The 7,042-nt window shown below is 41.0% G+C and overlaps 1 pseudogene; it reads right to left on the reverse strand.

Annotated features, from left to right (window-relative positions):
* Positions 1-1,487: 1,487 nt before the first annotated feature.
* On the reverse strand, positions 1,488-4,599 carry LOC147417133 (cytokinin hydroxylase-like; annotated as a pseudogene).
* Between the last annotated feature and the right edge of the window lie 2,443 nt (positions 4,600-7,042).

The following is a 7,042-nucleotide window of genomic DNA, read 5'->3' on the forward strand; positions in this document are numbered from 1 at the left end:
GTAGCAAGTCTAGGGGTGCTCGAAGATCAAGACCACCGGGTAATAATCTGGTTTTTGATTTGTCCATGCCTATATATTAGGGTTTGACATAAGTTTGTTATTGAAATCTATTTGATTTTTTTAAATCTATGTGCACTATTGTAGTCCAATTGCGTTATTTTACTTCTTTGTTGAAGACCTTTTGCTGCTAACACTAAGCGGTTATCCCTAAGCGTATAACCTTCAACGATCTAAATACGAAGAATCCGTCCTGAGCGGTAAGCGATTAAATACCTAAGCGTTACCTTTAAGCGGCGAGCCCTAGTAAACTGTTTGAATACCAATTAAACTACACGACTAGCCCTAAATCGCTAAGTGACTAAATAACAAAACTAGACGAGCCGCGTGTAGGACTAAGCGGTTCGGCTAAACAATTCAGTACATAAGCAACTAAGCGCTCTAATTAAGCAACGTCTAACCTTCATCGATCTAAATGCGAACCAATCCTAAGCGATGAAACCACTTATTACTTAAACGGTTAGTGTTAAAGGACTAAACCTAATTATTAATCGAATAGCCTACGATAAGTCTCAATTACAAAAATAGTAATATAATTTTTTAATTTCTAAATTTATTTATACAAAAATAATAAAAATAATTAAAAAAATAACATAAATCAAAATAAATCTTTCTTTTAATAATAAAATATCGTTATCTTTTTTTAGTTGATGATGATTTTTAATTAATATTATTTACAAAATAACCAAAAAAATTGAATTAAAAAATGTGTGTATGCGTCATATATAGCGTGTTTATATTGCTTAATGTGCATTTTTATTTACTTGCGTGTATGTTTATGTCAATGTATGTGTGTATTTGTGTATGCAACAAAAAAAGAATGTTAAAGCACTCACATGCGGCCTATAATTTGAGCAAGAAACAATTGGCAAAATGTTCTCAAACCTGCAAACAACACACACACACACACACATATGTTACACAAAACACGAAAGTAAACAAATCCACAAGGAAACTTGAAAAGAAGCTTACCTTGTTGATGGGGAGCAGCATACAAGTGAAAATCTCAACTCCAACAAATCGTGAGGCAGCAGATCTGCAGAAAGTGAGGAGGAGGAGGGTAAGAGAGGAAGAGAAGAAAGGCGCAAAATACGCAAGAGAAACTTGCGGTTCTATTTTTGCAGATTCACCGATGTAGATGTCAGTATGTGTATCGGTACAAGCGTCGGTATACGCACCGGTATAGACATCGACTTGCACATCGGTGTGCACTGTTTACACGTCAAAAATCTGAATTTTTTTTAATAAAAAACCTTGATTTTCCTCTAGATTTATCTACACATATATCGCGCCGCCGCCATTGTCGACGTCAATAATCTGACGTCAAAATTTAAGTGATCTCTTGTAGTGTGCTCAATATATCATTTATATCAATTAGTGCTGGATCAAATTGTTCCCTTTCAAAGGCCCTTGGTGCTTTCACACGGTCATGCTCAATAAGTGAAAATTGTATAATTGCATGTCCATTGTATTTGTACAAAGTATGGCCACTAGCTACAAATTGCTTTCTCTAAGGATGTATAGCTTTAGTGTATAGATTGATGCCTCTCAAGTCATGTTCAACAATTAATAGTTTTGACAAGATTTAATGTTATCACGGTCTAAAATGTCGAAGAATGATAGGCACACCATGCTTAGGTTGCAAGGTGAGGATACAAATAGGAGCATGTCTATACGAAGGAGAGAGATGAAATGTGAATTGTGAAAGGAGCATGCAAAGAACAATCTTAGCCTCCATCATTGCAAAGTTTTGTCCAACACAATTTCGAGGTCCAAAAGAGAAGGGCATAAAGGCCATTGGATTTTTGCAAGCTTTCACTACTCCCTCTGAAAAACGCTCCGGCTTGAACTCATCAGCATATCCTCTCCCCATATGGTCTTGTCATGGTGGATTGCAAGCACAGGTACCCACACCGATAACCCCTTTGGAATTTCAAGATCTCCAACCTTTATACTTGAGAAAGCCTCTCTTGCAAGAAGTGTGGCAGGCGTGTAAAGTCGTAGGGACTCCAATAGAATCATACCTAACTGCCATAAAAACACACTATGTTAGAAACTTTCTTGACCTCTATTAAAAACTTTGAGAAGCTTTGAGATACTCTTTCTTGAACTGATAACACTCACCTGCTTCAAACAAAGTAGATATGTCCTCCAACTTACATCCCAGGTTATGTTTATACTCAATTAGCTCGATGAAACACAAGACTATTTTAGAAACACATTAGGTCATAACTTATAGGACCACAGCCATGTACTAGTACATGAGAAGAACTCTCTATGTATTTACTGTTATATATACAATATCAAATATCTATGACGTCCACTACTTTTTGTTTTCGAGCTTTCAAAAATAGATCTTGAGGTCTGTTGCATTTTTCTAGTGCTCTCTCAAGAGGGAGGCATTTTTAAATCCTCTTTAGTGCTCTCCACGAGGAAGGCCCCCTTTCCAATCTCTCTCTCTCTCTCTTTATGCTCTCTCTCTAAGAAGACTCTCTCTCTCTCTCTCTCTCTCTCTCTCTCTCTCTCATCTTTCTCTCTCTCGAGTCTCGAATAGATCTTCTTCTCTTGCATTTTGACTGTGTGTGTGTGTTTGTGTGTTGAGAGAGAGAGAGAGAGAGAGAGAGAGAGAGCTCTCTCTCTCTAAGAGAGAGAGAGAGAGAGAGTGTGTGTGAGTGTGTGTGTGTGAGTGAGAACAGTGCTTACCACTTTAAGCCTGCTAAGCATGTCGAAGTCGGCATGTCGCCATGCTGGTGCAGGAAGAGCAGAGCCTCCTGGCGGGCACGATGCTGCCAAGTGGGGCTGGAGGCCAGGAGCATGAACGTCCATGTCAGCAACAGCCACGTCGTCTCGTGGCCGGTGAAGAAGAAAGTCTTGCATTTGTCCATTAGCTGCCGAGAGGTATACATCCGGCCCAGCTGCTGACGCTGACGACGCTGGCCGCGCAGTGGAGGCGCAGCTTCTAGCTTGGCCGCTTCCATCTCTGCCAGCATCAGCCCTAACAGGTCCTGCCCATAATAATCATTCTTCTGCTGCCCATCCTCATCATCAGTATGTCCTGCCATGGCTTGCAGTGCTGCTGCCCGGCGACCCTCGATGATTTCCATGAACAGCGACTCCACCTCCTCCTTCAGCTTCCGTATCCTGCACATATAAAATATAGCATAGCATTCTCTATTCATCCAAACACACACACACACACACACACACACACACACACACACACACACACACACACACACACAACTTTTTGGAAAAACGGTTCATGCGAAAGATCAAAATAGGACAATTAAAGCATTCAAACCCCGACGTATATATTACAAGAAGTTTTGGACAATTTCCACATTGTGATTATCTCAACATCATGAGCTTCTCTAAGGCTGAAGGTGTGAGGGAGGCGCCGGATACTTAGCTAGGTATGATTGGGGCAAGGGACCACCGGTCCGGTGTGGCCGGTGGTCCCCTACCCCCACTCGTACCTAACTAGGTATGTGGTCCTCGTCACTATATGGAACGGTTCTAGGCCAGAGGGGATCTAGGGCTCAAATTTGAAGGCGCGAGACAGCTTTAATCTCCGCCGTCGGATCATAAAGTGAACTAGGGGTGAACTGGGGATGGTGAACTAGGGGTGAAACTAGGGTGAACTAGGGGCGGATAAGCTAGGGGTGGGTGAACTAGGGGTGCTTAAACTAGGTGTGATCATGTGTCATGTCAACATGGACATCGACACGCGCTAGCGTGGTGATAGAGCATTTGTGTGACAACCGAGACGTTCGAGGTTCGACCCACACCCCACGAGGCAGGTGAACTAGGGGTAACTAAACGGGGGTGAACTAGGAGTGAACTTGGGGCGCCATTTTTGCCCCGAGTTCACCCCTAGTTTACCCCTAGTTCACCCCCAATTCACTGCGTGATCCGACGGCCGAGATTAAAGCCACCTCACGTCCCCAAACTTGGGCCCTAGATCCCCTCTGGCCTAGAACCGTGCCATATAGTGACGAGGGTATGTATGCGATGCCTCTTGAGCAAAAGCTCATGATGTTATGCATTGTATGAAAAACACTCAGAAAGACCGTTTTCCTACATGAGAAAATATTTAAATCTTCTTGTGATATAATTACTGAAGAACAACTCTCCTACTTCAGTTGTTTCCTAGCTGTGGGTATGACCAATTAGGGTATTAGGGGACAATGATTAGTTAAATGATGTATGACAACCTTCCCAAACCAAGGCACAAGAAGATTCATAAATTTTCATATGTAGGAAAACGGAGTCTTTTACAATGTTTTTCATACAATGCACAACGTCATGAGCTTCTGCTCGGGAGGCACTGCATACCTAGCTAGGTACGATTGGGGGTAGGGAGGTCGGGGACCACCCCCCCCCCCCCCCCCCCCCCCACAAACAGGGCCAATGTCCCCTGTCCCCAATCGTATTAAGCTAGGTATGCAGTGCCTCGATCCCTCACCAAAGCTCATGATGTTGAGGTAAGTCACATTGTAGGAATTATTGCGAGGGTCACACGCCCCAAATCTCTAGTGCCATCGCCTAGACATTTACTGGCCATCATAGATGTAATTGAAGCTCACTAATTTATCTAGTTGTAGTTGAAACTTATTAATTGATCGCTCACAAAATACTACTAGGACGTTCTCAAATTTATTAGGAAGCAAAGATATAACATTTTTTTAGCTTCTAGTCCACAAACAGAAAAGGCTTATGTGAAGCTAAACTGAGTTTAATTGGAGTCAAGGCATCATGTACAACGTGTACAATGAGGGTGCCAAGTTCCAGAGTTCAATCTACATTAGAGACAAGACTACAATGTTTTACTAGATGCCTTTGCCTCTTTGTACAGAGGCATTTTCATGTTTGATTGTAGTCAGAAGCATCATGTGCAATGTTGAATGTGTAAGTTGCAGCATTCAATCCACATCGAAGCAGTGTTCGGGAAAAATCATTTTTCCAAACATACAAATTTCCTTTCCTTGAGTTTGCCAAGATGAAGTTTTAGAAAATTAGTGGTATTTTTTGGGGTTTTACACTATTTTTCTCTATTTTGGGCCAGAATTTTTCCTTTTCCCCTTGCCATCAACCGGCATTATTGAAATTGAAAACGGCACGATATTAAGCTGAGACACATTTTTCCCGAACATTGCATCGAGGCATTATAGATCAATGCTTTTTTATGCTAATTGGTGGACAATTAGTTTTTCAACCATGCACAAGCATAACGCATGCGAAAAAATTTAACGGCATTAAATAGGTTAATACTCTGAGTTTGACAACTCTAGAGGAGATAGAGTATTTTAATTGCCCAAGCACATGAGGCACCCTACCAACTAAATCTATCAAATCACATACATTAGACCTTGGCCATCAAAAATCTTTGCTTGGGAATTTTATTCTAATGTATTTATTATTTTTACTATATTCATTCACATGTATTTACTATTTTTAGTGTGTTTACAACATTTCAAATCTCTGAAAACTTGAATCCACAAATTAATTATATATTAGTGCAAGTTTTTTATTTTGGTATAGAACATAACACAAATTAATAATTATGTGAGGATATCTTTACAAGTTTTAGGAAACAACGTCACCCCTAAGTGGGTTTGTGGTTATATTCAAACACTCTCCAAATTACATTACATTAAATGCAGTTATGAAAGCTATTGTGCATAAATGATTAATTTGCACAAAAATCAAACAGTACATTCAAGCTAGCATGTTTATTGTCATGTCGTCAGCACTAAGTAACACCCACATCTATTAAGGAGCGGTAAAGGGATCCACAATGGGGAAGTTCACGCACGAAAGCCAAGGTGATTGCAACCACACAAACTATTTAAAATCTAAACTTAGACACGAATTAAACCTCAAAAACCTGGGTAGCTTGCGTTAACTCATAATATAACCTCATAAAAATGTGAGGGGTTACACAACGTGCACGCGGGTGAGTTGGTCAGCCTTGTGACACAAAACCTGATGCGCGAGGTCATGGTTCAAATTTGGGTCGTGAGAGGGTAGTGGAGTTTCCATGCCGCCTTGATTTTTGCGCTCACCAAGTTTAGTGTGCCTCGAGGTCGTCCTTCACTTTCCGCTTGTCGATCCCTTAACCCCCCCTAATAAATGCACGGTCCCACTTAGTGTCAAGGTTGTCCACTTGAGTCTTGAGCCAATTCAATATACTAGGTAAGGAAACTACATTGATGTATCATGTATTGCAAGAACATACTGGGTCTACCCGAGCGTTCATTAATTAATTATACGCTCAGATCCCTACTCCCACTCTTCTCAAACTAAAGCCACAGTTTCCGCCTCCGAATTTGCGTCGGTTCCCATGCACGACTTCTCCTGCTTTGCTAGTGCCACTCTTGTTCCTGTCCCAGATAGAAACCTAATTATCAACCTACTCTTAAGACTTTCTCACCCTAGTATCTGCAAAATTTAGTTAGGTTTTTCAAATTCTATAAAAACTTGGTAAGGTCCATGCACTCTAGCAATAGGTCCAAAAAGGGAGCTTGTTTTACATCCCAATAGAGGGAAGCTGATCCCATGGCTTCCCTCTCGCATCCACACCCATACACGTGAACTTGGAAAGGGTGTCCATGGTGCTCGCTTTCTTATCTTACTTGAAGGCAAATTGCATAGACATGACATTTGCTTCAAGTTAAAGAAGAAGATGATGCCCTGCTGTCACCATGCTTGCACTCAACTCAACAATCATCAATGTGGAGTCATGACGTTACAAGAGAGAGTGAGCAACCTCCATCGCACCAATAGTATCGCCAATCCCTAAGGACTAAAGCATATGTGGACATTATCATACAAAAATTTAGTATCGAATGATACGAATACTCTTGTGCATCAAAGACATTCAAGACCATGAAAGACCAAAATTTTCTCTTAGATATGGTCATACGGGACTAAAGCATATGTGGCATTATCATACAAAAATTTAGTATCCAATGATACGAATACT

Source organism: Adiantum capillus-veneris, unplaced genomic scaffold (assembly GCF_014529385.1).
Source record: "Adiantum capillus-veneris isolate H3 unplaced genomic scaffold, ASM1452938v2 Hic_scaffold_325, whole genome shotgun sequence".
NCBI classification, from domain to species: domain Eukaryota; kingdom Viridiplantae; phylum Streptophyta; class Polypodiopsida; order Polypodiales; family Pteridaceae; genus Adiantum; species Adiantum capillus-veneris.